This window comes from Oncorhynchus mykiss, chromosome 17 (genome assembly GCF_057628025.1).
Source record: "Oncorhynchus mykiss isolate SJ-2025 chromosome 17, ASM5762802v1, whole genome shotgun sequence".
NCBI classification, from domain to species: domain Eukaryota; kingdom Metazoa; phylum Chordata; class Actinopteri; order Salmoniformes; family Salmonidae; genus Oncorhynchus; species Oncorhynchus mykiss.
In genome coordinates this window covers 77,814,856-77,826,904 of record NC_143038.1, presented here as the reverse complement: position 1 = coordinate 77,826,904, position 12,049 = coordinate 77,814,856, and positions in this window count along the sequence as shown.

Genomic DNA, 12,049 nt, shown 5'->3' with positions numbered 1-12,049 from the left:
TTTAAACTCATCTGTAGTGTGAAGAGCAGCTTGTGTGTGTGGTCAACCACACTTTAAGGGGGCGAGATTCGATGATTATGATACATCTGCTGTGTGTGTTGCAGCATGGACGATGAAAGCTGCTCAGCCATGCTCAGGACAGAGGAGACCATCACAAAGAGAGGTAGGACACGCATGTGATAACACGGACACAGTGTCTGAAATTGTCTCTGTTTGCTAACTGTGTGTGTTGTTTTTTGTTGCAGAGGCCTCTGACATCATGAAGAGTATTGGAGAGGCCACCCAGTTCAACATCACCTCACAAATAAATCAAGGTACCTGACCTTTAACCACTGACCTCTTACCCTACCTGTTCACTACCGGCAGTTTCACCTGCTGACATCTGACTCTAAAATATAATCAAGTCCTATAGCCAAATTAAACTGGTCTCTCATTTCTCTCTCTTCTCTCTCTTTCTGTTACTGTAATTTAATTATGCCAATGTGTTTTCATTAAATGAAAACCCTTAATCTATTTTATGAGAATTTGTAAGATTCTTGTTTGCATAAAATAGACGGAGACCAGCCATTTCAATAATAGGTAACAGAATTTATACTCGGAGCGCGCTGCCACGTTACCACGAGCAACAGTTTATATACAATAACATGACGTCATTTCATTGTTTTAACAGAATCCCCTCCTCTCGACCGGGACAAAGTGAGGTTAATAGTTCATTCTAGCTTACTAACACACTCACAGGTCACACAACATAACTGAATTAACTTTTGACCCATCAACATTATCGATCACCACTTAGCTGACAGTTCTAATTAACAGAGAACCTAGGAATGCACTCACAGCCTTATCTAAAACACCGCAGAGCTCAGTTTCATTGGTTCAACCATAGGTTAACTACCTTATCTGTTTACTTAATCCACAACCCATTCGTTTCTGCCTAGTTGGAATGATGTTCATTAACTTTAATTACTCCTTGTCCGTGTCTCACAATCCCTTCTTATGAACTCATATTGTTAATCAGATATAATAAAACAGAGAATAAGTTTTACTTAGTTACAGTTCCATTTAAAATGATTTGTTCAGTCATTTAATCATCATTTTACCAACACTTTCCCTCTCTCTCTCCCCCCTTTCTCTCTCTCTCTCTCTCTTTCCCTCTCTCTCTCCCCCTTTCTTTCCCTCTCTCTGCCTCCCCCTTCTCTCGCTCGCTTTCTCTCCCATCTCTCTCTTTCCCTCTCTTTCTCTCTCCCATTTCTCTCTTTCCCTCTCTCTCTCTCTCTCTCTCCCATTTCTCTCTATCCCTCTCTCTCCCATCTCTCTCTTTCCCTCTCTTTCTCTCCCATCTCTCTTTTTCCCGCTCTTTCTCTCCCATCTCTCTCTTTCCCTCTCTTTCTCTCTCCCATCGCTCTCTTTCCATCTCTTTCTCTCTCCCATTTCTCTCTTTCCCTCTCTCTCTCTCTCTCTCTCTCCCATTTCTCTCTTTCCCTCTCTTTCTCTCCCATCTCTCTCTTTCCCTCTCTTTCTCTCTCCCATTGCTCTCTTTCCCTCTCCCATCTCTCTCTTTCCCTCTCTCTCCCATCTCTCTCTCTCCCTCTCTCTCCCTCTCTCCCATTTCTCTCTTTCCCTCTCTTTCTCTCTCCCATTTCTCTCTTTCCCTCTCTTTCTCTCTCCCATCTCTCTCTTTCCCTCTCTTTCTCTCTCCCATCTCTCTATTTCCCTCTCTCTCGCTCTCTCTCTCCCATCTCTCTCTTTCCCTCTCTCTGTCTCCCATCTCTCTCTCTCCCATCTCTCTCTCTCCCTCTCTCTCTCTCCCATCTCTCTCATCTCTCTCTCCCATCTCTCTCTCCAATCTCTCTCTCTCCCATCTCTCTCTCTCTCTCTCTCCCATCTCTCTCTCCCATCTCTCTCTCCCATCTCTCTCTCTCCCATCTCTCTCTCTCCCATCTCTCTCTCACCTCTCTCTCTTCCATCTCTCCCTCTCTCTCTCTCCCATCTCTCTCTCTCTCCCTCTCTCTCTCTCCCATCTCTCTCTCCCATCTCTCTCTCCCATCTCTCTCTCTCCCATCTCTCTCTCCCCTCTCTCTCTTCCTTCTCTCCCTCTCTCTCTCTCCCCTCTCTCTCTTCCATCTCTCTCTCTCTCCCATCTCTCTCTCTCCCATCTCTTTCTCTCCCCTCTCTCTCATCTCTCTCTCTCTCCCTCTCTCTCTCTCCCATCTCACTCTCTCTCTCTCTCCCTCCTTCTAGCCAGATAACCTCTGTCTAAAATGTCTAATGCACAGCTAAAACTGGCAGAATTTGGTTTTTACTAAAGAGACATTACTGACTAGCCAAGCCGTGTTACACACCATACTACATTGGTAAGGACACACACACACACACACACACACACACTCCTCTGTACACACTCTCCATGTCTCTCCCATCTCTCTCTCTCCCATCTCTCTCTCTCCCCTCTCTCTCTCATCTCTCTCTCCCTCTCTCTCTCTCCCATCTCACTCTCTCTCCCTCCTTCTAGCCAGATAACCTCTGTCTAAAATGTCTAATGCACAGCTAAAACTGGCAGAATTTGGTTTTTACTAAAGAGACATTACTGACTAGCCAAGCCGTGTTACACACCATACTACATTGGTAAGGACACACACACACACACACACACACATACTCCTCTGTACACACTCTCCATGCTTGAACTATACAGTGGAGAGGTACGTTAAGATGGTTTAAAACCTTTAACCCCCCCCCCCCAAAGAAGTACGATAAATCATGTGACATGGTCTCAAATGTCTGGACATACCTACTCATTCATACCTACTCATACCCAGTAGAGGTTATATCAGGGCTGTATGTCTTTACCCAGTAGAGGTTATATCAGGGCTGTATATCTTTACCCAGTAGAGGTTAGATCAGGGATATCTTTACCCAGTAGATGTTAGATCAGAGATATCTTTACCCAGTAGAGGTTAGATCAGGGATATCTTTACCCAGTAGAGGTTAGATCAGAGATATCTTTACCCAGTTGTAACAACGTTCGTCTGTAGGAGGAGAAGCGGACCAAAAAGCAGCGTGGTGGTTATTCATGTTCTTTAATGGAAAACTGAACGATACATGAAATAACTCAAATCTACAAAACAACAAACGGAACGTGAAAACCTATACAGCCTATCCTGTGACAACAAACACAGTGACAGGAACATGAACCCCCCAAACACGCAGTGAAACCCAGGCTACCTAAGTATGATTCTCAATCAGAGACAACTAATGACACCTGCCTCTGATTGAGAACCATACTAGGCCGAAAACATAGAAATGCCCCAAAACAGAAAAACAAACATAGACTGCCCACCCAACTCACGCCCTGACCATACAAACTACATACAAAACAAAGGAAATAGAGGTCAGAACGTGACAGTACCCCCCCCCCCCCCCCAAAGGTGCGGACTCCGGCCGCAAAACCTTGACCTATAGGGGAGGGTCTGGGTGGGCGTCTGTCCGCGGTGGCGGCTCTGGCGCGGGACGCGGACCCCACTTCACCATTGTCTTAGTCCGCCTTATTGTCCGCCTCCGTAGCTCTCTCACCATGACCACCCTACTCAATGACCCCACTGGACAGAGGGGCTGCTTGGGACAGAGGGGCAGCTCGGGACAGAGGTGAAGCAGCTGCTCGGGACAGAGGGGCAGCTGCTCGGGACAGCGGAGCAGCTGCTCGGGTCAGAGGGGCGGCAGCAGCTTGGGACAGAGGGGCGATAGCAGCTCGGGACAGAGGGGCGGCAGCTGCTCGGGACAGAGGGGCGGCAGCTGCTCAGGACAGAGGGGCGATAGCAGCTCGGGACAGAGGGGCAGCTGCTCGGGCGGCCCCTGGCTGACTGGCGGCACTGGCGGCCCCTGGCTTACTGGCGGCCCCTGGCTGACTGGCGGCACTGGCGGCCCCTGGCTTACTGGCGGCCCCTGGCTGACTGGCGGCACTGGCGGCCCCTGGCTGACTGGCGGCCCCTGGCTGACTGGCGGCACTGGCGGCCCCTGGCTGACTGGCGGCACTGGCGGCTCCTGGCAGACGGGCGGCACTGGCGGCTCCTGGCAGACGGGCGGCACTGGCGGCTCCTGGCAGACGGGCGGCACTGGCGGCGCTGGGCAGACGGACGGCACTGGCGGCGCTGGGCAGACGGGAAGCTCAGATGGCGCTGGGCAGACGGGAAGCTCAGATGGCGCTGGGCAGACGGGAAGCTCAGATGGCGCTGGGCAGACGGGAAGCTCCGGCAACGCTGGAGAAGAGGAAGGCCCTGGTAGCGCCGGAGAGGCGGGAGACTCCGGCAGCGGCGCCGGACAGGCGGGAGGCTCCGGCAGCGGCGCCGGACAGGCGGGAGGCTCCGGCAGAGGCGCCGGACAGGCGGGAGGCTCCGGCAGAGGCGCCGGACAGGCGGGAGGCTCCGGCAGAGGCGCCGGACAGGCGGGAGGCTCTGCATATCTTTACCCAGTAGAGGTTAGATCCGGGATATCTTTACCCGGTAGAGGTTAGATCAGGGATGTATGTCTTTACCCAGTAGAGGTTAGATCAGGGATGTATATCTTTACCCAGTGGAGGTTAGATCAGGGCTGGATATATTTACCCAGTAGAGGTTAGATCAGAGATATCTTTACCCAGTAGAGGTTAGATCAGAGATATCTTTACCCAGTAGAGGTTAGATCTGGGCTGTATATCTTTACCCGGTAGAGGTTAGATCAGGGATGTATGTCTTTACCCAGTAGAGGTTAGATCAGGGATATCTTTACCCAGTAGAGGTTAGATCAGAGATATCTTTACCCAGTAGAGGTTAGATCAGGGCTGTATATCTTTACCCAGTAGAGGTTAGATCAGGGATATCTTTACCCTGTAGAGGATAGATCAGGGATATCTTTAACCAGTAGAGGTTAGATCAGGGCTGTATGTCTTTACCCAGTAGAGGTTGGATCAAGGATATCTTTACCCTGTAGAGGTTAGATCAGGGATATCTTTACCCTGTAGAGGTTAGATCAGGGATATCTTTACCCATTAGAGGTTAGATCAGGGATATCTTTACCAAGTAGAGGTTAGAGCAGAGATATCTTTACCCAGTAAAGGTTAGATCAGAGGTGTCTTTACCCAGTAGAGGTTAGATCAGGGCTGTACGTCTTTACCCAGTAGAGGTTAGATCAGGGCTTCGTATCTTTACCCTGTAGAGGTTAGGTCAGCGATATCTTTACCCAGTAGAGGTTAGATCAGGGCTGCATATCTTTACCCAGTAGAGATTAGTTCAGGGATATCTTTACCCAGTAGAGGTTAGATCAGGGCTGTACGTCTTTACCCTGTAGAGGTTAGATCAGGGCTGCATATCTTTACCCAGTAGAGGTTAGATCCGGGATATCTTTACCCGGTAGAGGTTAGATCAGGGCTGTATGTCTTTACCCAGTAGAGGTTAGATCAGGGCTGTATATCTTTACCCAGGTGAGGTTAGATCAGGGCTGTATATCTTTACCCAGTAGAGGTTAGATCCGGGATATCTTTACCCGGTAGAGGTTAGATCAGGGCTGTATGTCTTTACCCAGTAGAGGTTAGATCAGGGCTGTATATCTTTACCCAGTAGAGGTTAGATCAAGGATACCGTTACCCAGTAGAGGTTAGATCAGGGATATCTTTACCCAGTAGAGGTTAGATCAGGGATATCTTTACCCAGTAGAGGTTAGATCAGGGATATCTTTACCCAGTAGAGGTTAGATCAGGGATATCTTTACCCAGTAGAAGGAGTGAAGGGCGACTCCGGCAGCTCCTGACTGACGGACGGCTCTGGCAGCTCCTGGCTGACGGACGGCTCTGGCAGCTCCTGGCTGACTGACTGCTCTGGCAGCTCCTGATTGATTGGCCGCTCTTGCAGCTCAGGACAGGCTGTCGGCTCTGGCAGCTCAGTGCCTGTCACGTTGCCGTGCTGCCTCCTCATATCGCCGCCTTTTCGCTTTCGCTACCTCCAGCTCTGCCTTGGGGCCGCGATATTCCCCAGCCTGTTACTGGTTGGTTGGTGATCAAATAGTTATGTCATGCAATAAAATGCAAATTAATTTCTTAAAAATCATACAATGTGATTTTCTGGATTCAGTGTATCAGTGTATCAGTGTATCAAATACTTGTTCTCCCCACTGTATGTGTACTACGTCATCCATTTCATATGTGTACTACATCATCCATTTCATATGCGTACTACATCATCCATTTCATATGTGTACTCTGTCATCCATTTCATATGTGTACTACATCATCCATTTGATATGTGTACTCTGTCATCCATTTCATATGCGTACTACATCATCCATTTCATATGCGTACTACATCATCCATTTCATATGCGTACTACATCATCCATTTCATATGTGTACTACATCATCCATTTCATATGCGTACTACATCATCCATTTCATATGCGTACTACATCATCCATTTCATGTGTACTACATCATCCATTTCATATGTGTACTACATCATCCATTTCATATGTGTACTACATCATCCATTTCATATGCGTACTACATCATCCATTTCATGTGTACTACATCATCCATTTCATATGTGTACTCTGTCATCCATTTCATATGTGTACTACATCATCCATTTGATATGTGTACTCTGTCATCCATTTCATATGCGTACTACATCATCCATTTCATATGTGTACTACATCATCCATTTCATATGTGTACTACATCATCCATTTCATATGCGTACTACATCATCCATTTTATATGTGTACTACATCATCCATTTCATATGTGTACTACATCATCCATTTCATATGTGTACTACATCATCTATTTCATATGCGTACTACATCATCCATTTCATATGCGTACTACATCATCCATTTCATATGTGTACTACATCATCCATTTCATATGTGTACTACATCATCCATTGCATATGTGTACTACATCATCCATTTCAAATGCGTACTACATCATCCATTTCATGTGTACTACATCATCCATTTCATATGTGTACTACATCATCCATTTCATATGTGTACTACGTCATCCATTTTGTATGACATTACAAAAAATTGCCCCAAAAAATGGTATGTATATATATATACATACCATTTTTTGGGGCAATTTTTTAAAATATATATATATATATATATATATATATATATATATATTCTGGGGGATTGTTGAAATTTGTATGATATGTTGTGAATTCCTATTTGTACAATATGTTACGAATTTGTAATTGCTCAATAAGATCCCAGACTACATCATTAACCATTAGTGGAAGAAATGTAAAACTGATCCAAGATCAGTGTCTAGAGGCAACTTCGCCCTACACCTCCAACATGCAGGTGAACATGAAGGTGAACATGCAGGTGAACATGCAGGTGAACATGCAGGTAAACATGAAGGGTGAACATGAAGGTGAACATGCAGGTGAACATGAAGGTGAACATGAAGGTGAAGGTGAACATGAAGGTGAACATGCAGGTGAACATGAAGGTAAACATGAAGGGTGAACATGAAGGTAAACATGAAGGTAAACATGAAGGTAAACATGAAGGGTGAACATGAAGGTGAACATGCAGGTGAACATGCAGGTGAACATGAAGGTAAACATGAAGGTAAACATGAAGGTAAACATGAAGGGTGAACATGAAGGTGAACATGCAGGTGAACATGAAGGGTGAACATGAAGGTGAACATGCAGGTGAACATGCAGGTGAACATGAAGGTAAACATGAAGGTAAACATGAAGGTAAACATGAAGGGTGAACATGAAGGTGAACATGCAGGTGAACATGAAGGTGAACATGAAGGTGAACATGCAGGTGAACATGAAGGTGAACATGAAGGGTGAACATGACGGTAAACAAAGGTAAACATGAAGGTGAACATGCAGGTGAACATGAAGGTGAACATGCAGGTGAACATGAAGGTGAACATGCAGGTGAACATGAAGGTAAACATGAAGGTAAACATGAAGGGTGAACATGCAGGTGAACATGAAGGTGAACATGAAGGTGAACATGAAGGTGAACATGCAGGTGAACATGAAGGTGAACATGAAGGTGAACATGCAGGTGAACATGAAGGGTGAACTTGAAGGTAAACATGAAGGTAAACATGAAGGTGAACATGCAGGTGAACATGAAGGTGAACATGCAGGTGAACATGCAGGTGAACATGAAGGTAAACATGAAGGTAAACATGAAGGGTGAACATGAAGGTGAACATGCAGGTGAACATGAAGGTGAACATGAAGGTGAACTTGCAGGTGAACATGAAGGTGAACATGAAGGTGAACATGCAGGTGAACATGAAGGTGAACATGCAGGTGAACATGAAGGTGAACATGCAGGTGAACATGAAGGTAAACATGAAGGTAAACATGAAGGTTAACATGCAAATGTAATGCCTTACTTTTCACACAGAGTGATAGAAGGAAAGTGAGAACATCACAAACTGAAAACATGAAACTCAGAGTTGTTCTGATGAATTCTCTATACATCCTAACAAATGATGGGATCGTTAGAGAGATGGCCTCTTGTGACGATGTTTAGGGTAAGAGAGGGGCCCTTTGGTGACGAAGGCTTTCCTGGTTTTGGGGACGTTCAGCCATGCCATGCTGTCTATCGTTGACCTGGGCTGCATAGACACACACACACAAACACACACACACACACACACACACACACACACACACACACACACACACACACACACACACACACACACATAGAGAAATGCACACACACACACACACAGAGAAATGCACACACACATAGAGAAATGCACACACACACACACACACACACACAGTGTTCATGCAGGTTTGAGCCTGTTTATCATCAACGTGTTGAAAAATAACCACGATGACAATCAAAGTACACACTCTAAACAGCTGATCTGAAGTAGACACCGTTCCAGAAATGGACCTCTTTATCTGAGTCCTTGTACCAAGAAACATAATACTTTGTGTTGTTTTGGAAACATTGTCTTTGATATGTTGCGTCAGAGTATGATATTTGCTTTTTCTTGACGTTCTAGAATTCAGAAAGTGTTCTGGAACAAACACACACGGTGTGCAGATGCAACACTGTCTATGGTTAGATGCACGCTACTGACGTCATGCTCTACTTACATAGAAACATGGAAACTGAAAACCCAAAGTGACACCTGCAGACTGGCATCTTTCTCGGGCTGTTGACTGTTATGGTGAAGATCACTGTAACACTGTATCCCTATATCAAATCAAATGTATTTATATAGCCCTTCGCACATCAGCTGATATCTCAAAGTGCTGTACAGAAACCCAGCCTAAAACCCCAAACAGCAAGCAATGCAGGTGTAGAAGCACGGTGGCTAGGAAAAACTCCCTAGAAAGGCCAAAACCTAGGAAGAAACCTAGAGAGGAATCAGGCTATGAGGGGTGGCCAGTCCTCTTCTGGCTGTGCCGGGTGGAGATTATAACAGAACATGGCCAAGATGTTCAAATGTTCATAAATGACCAGCATGGTCAAATAATAATAATCACAGTAGTTGTCGAGGGTGCAGCATCTCAGCACCTCAGGAGTAAATGTCAGTTGGCTTTTCATAGCCGATCATTAATAGTATCTCTACCACTCCTGCTGTCTCTAGAGAGTTGAAAACAGCAGGTCTGGGACAGGTAGCACGTCCGGTGAACAGGTCAGGATTCTATAGCCGCAGGCAGAACAGTAGACACTAGAGCAGCAGCACGGCCAGATGGACTGGGGACAGCAAGGAGTCATCATGCCAGATAGTCCTGAGGCATGGTCCTAGGGCTCAGGTCCTCCGAGAGAAAGAAGGAAAGAGAGAAAGAGAGAATTAGAGCATACTTAAATTCACACAGGACACCAGATAAGACAGGAGAAGTACTCCAGATATAACAAACTGACCCTAGCCCCCCGACACATAAACTACTGCAGCATAAATACTGGAGGCTGAGACAGGAGGGGTCAGGAGACACTGTGGCCTCATCCGATGACAGGGCCAAACAGGAAGGATATAACCCCACCCACTTTGCCAAAGCACAGCCCCCACACCACTAGAGGGATATATTCAATCACCAACTTACCATCCTGAGACAAGGCCGAGATCTCCGCCACGGCACAACCCAAGGGGGTGCGCCAACCCAGACAGGAAGATCACATCAGTGACTCAACCCACTCAAGTGACGCACCCCTCCTAGGGACGGCATGAAAGAGCACCAGTAAGCCAGTGACTCAGCCCCTGTAATAGGGTTAGAGGCAGAGAATCGCAGTGGAAAGAGGGGAACCGACCAGGCAGAGACAGCAAGGGTGGTTCGTTGCTCCAGAGCCTTTCTGTTCACCTTCACACTCCTGGGTCAGACTACACTCAATCATATGACCCACTGAAGAGATGTGTCTTCAGTAAAGACTTTTAGGTTGAGACAGAGTCTGCGTCTCTCACATGGGTAGGCAGACCATTCCATAAAAATGGAGCTCTATAGGAGAAAGCCCTGCCTCAAGCTGTTTGCTGAGAAATTATAGGGATGTACTAGGCCGTACGCACTACCCTCTGTAGTGCCTTGCGTTCAGAGGCTGAGTTGTTGCCATACCAGGCAGTGATGCAACCATGCTCTCGATGGTGCAGCTGTAGAACCTTTTGAGGATCTGAATACCCATACCAAATCTTTTCAGTCTCCTGAGGTGGAATAGGTGTTGTCGTGCCCTGTTCACAACTGTCTTGGTTTGCTTGGACCATGTTAGTTTGTTGGTGATGTGTAGAGGATCAGCGTGACGGATGTGCTGTTAACTACCCTTGCCACCTAGGGGCGGCCCATCAGGAAGTCCAGGATCCAGTTGCAGAGGGAGGTGTTTAGTCCTAGGGTCTATAGCTTATTGATGAGCTTTGAGGGCACTATGGTGTTGAACGCTGAGCTGTAGTCATTGAATAGCATTCTCACATAGGTGTTCCTTTTGTCCAGGTGGGAAAGGGCAGTGTGGAGTGCAATAGAGATTGCATCATCTGTGGATCTGTTGGGGCGGTATGCGAATTGGAGTGGTTCTAGAGTTTCTGGGATAATGGTGTTGATGTGAGCCATGACCAGCCTTTCAAAGCACTTCATGGCTACAGACCTGAGCGCTACAGGTCGGTAGTCATTTAGGCAGGTTACCTTAGTGTTCTTGGGCACAGGGACTATGGTGGTCTGCTTAAAACATGTTGGTATTACAGACTCGGACAGGGAGAGGTTGAAAATGTCAGTGAAGACACTTGCCAGTTGGTCAGCGCATGCTAGCAGTGCCTGTCCTGGTAATCCGTCTGGCCAAGCGGCCTTGTGAATGTCTTACTCACGACGGCTGCGGAAAGCGTAATCACAGTCTTCCGGAACAGCTGGCTCTCTCAAGCATGTCTCGGTGTTATTTGCCTCGAAGCGATCATAGAAGTAGTTTGGTACATATAATAACATCTCCTGTAAGTATGTTACCGTCTCCTGTATATTACATCTCCCGCATATTACCATATCCTGTAAGTATATTTCCATCTCCTGTAAGTATATTACTGTCTCCTGTAAATATATTAAGATGTCCTGTAAATATATTACCATTTCCTGTTGCATATTTCAATGTCCTGTAAGTATATTACTGTGTCCTGTGTTTTAAATTCGATCTGAGTTTTTACAACATTTTTACTTCCCATTCCTTTTTGGAATTCTAGTGATTATAAAGATACAGTACAGTATAACTATGGACTCTCCAGATGTAGATACAGTACAGTAGAACTATGGACTCTCCAGATGTAGATACAGTACAGTAGTGGTATGGACTCTCCAGATGTAGATACAGTACAGTAGAACTATGGACTCTCCAGATGTAGATACAGTACAGTAGAACTATGGACTCTCCAGATGTAGATACAGTACAGTAGTAGTATGGTTTGGTGTGTTAATGTGGACTCTCCAGATGTAGATACAGTACAGTAGAACTATGGACTCTCCAGATGTAGATACAGTACAGTAGAACTATGGACTCTCCAGATGTAAATACAGTACAGTAGAACTATGGACTCTCCAGACGTAGCT